This window comes from Diutina rugosa (genome assembly GCF_008704595.1).
Source record: "Diutina rugosa strain CBS 613 chromosome Unknown scaffold61_size66335, whole genome shotgun sequence".
Lineage (NCBI taxonomy): Eukaryota > Fungi > Ascomycota > Pichiomycetes > Serinales > Debaryomycetaceae > Diutina > Diutina rugosa.
The window spans coordinates 1-288 of NW_022995173.1; positions in this window are offsets into that span (position 1 = coordinate 1).

The following is a 288-nucleotide window of genomic DNA, read 5'->3' on the forward strand; positions in this document are numbered from 1 at the left end:
GATAATAATCGGTTGCTCGACAGAAGCAATCGTAATAATTACCGGCAGGCCCCCAGCGGAGGAGGGAAAAAAAATTATTTTCTGGGGCCTACGAGCGTGGCTAGACATGCCGTTTGGCGTGGGTGGCCCCCCCCAGTATATAAACGAACGGCGGTCACCGCCGGGGGGTCTCTATAGGGTATATTGACCGTTATTTTTGCAACGCAGGCGGGTTTGACGATGATCCAGCCCCCGCCGATGATGCGTGCCCCCGGTGCCTTCACTGCTAAGCCCACCACCCCCGGGTCC